A 763-nucleotide genomic window follows, 5' to 3' on the forward strand; every position below is an offset into this window, starting at 1 on the left:
CCCCCCCGCCGAGACGTCACTGTGCGCGATGACGTAATCGCGCACGCGCGGCAGTATGCTGATACCTGCTGGTGGCCATCTTGGTGACGGACGCCGGGAGAGAGAGGAGGGGAGAGTCACCCGGCGGGATAAGGTATGCCGCCGGGTCCCCTCCTCTCTCCTGATACTGTCGGGCATTCGGTCCATGACTGAGCGCCCGCTTTTCAGAAGGGGGTGACACCAAAATGACGAGTCATTTTGGTGTCACCCCTCCAATGGTGGCACCCGGGTGCGGGCCGCATCCCCCTTGTGACGCCACTGCATCAATGCGTACAAGTGTTAATCAAGGAATTTCCCGCTGTCTAAATTCTGACAGTGGTTGACTGTTCATTTAAAGATTTTCCAACCGGCTCCTTCGATCAGCTGATCGATGGATGCTGGCCGAAAGGGTGCCGACCGTGTATGGCCAGCTTAAGATCCTCTGTCAGGTTTTTAATGCTGTCTGTGTCTGTCTGTGTCTGTCTGTCACTATAACAGGTAGTGAGGCTAAATCTCCTTTCAACACTCTATAGCTACCCATACATAGCTCCAATTCCTGCTGAATATGCCAAAATTCCAGCTGTGGGTGGCTCTGTCACTTAAAAAATTGGCTGAGCCAAGTGGAACATTTTTGGCCAAGCAGTGACTGCATCCTATCAGATCATTAATCTGTTTTGTATTCTTTTTTTTTTTTTTTTACAGTCGCCGAGATTTGAAATTGGAACGGGGGGGAGATGGGACCCTG

The 763-nt window shown here is 51.6% G+C and overlaps 1 protein-coding gene across 1 annotated transcript in view; it reads left to right on the top strand.

Annotated features, from left to right (window-relative positions):
* Positions 1–763, top strand: part of NDRG2 (NDRG family member 2) — a 55,954-nt gene that overhangs the window by 40,166 nt on the left and 15,025 nt on the right. The window lies entirely within an intron of this gene.

Source organism: Nanorana parkeri, unplaced genomic scaffold, assembly GCF_000935625.1.
Source record: "Nanorana parkeri isolate BGI_ZX_2015 unplaced genomic scaffold, ASM93562v1 scaffold1444, whole genome shotgun sequence".
Lineage (NCBI taxonomy): Eukaryota > Metazoa > Chordata > Amphibia > Anura > Dicroglossidae > Nanorana > Nanorana parkeri.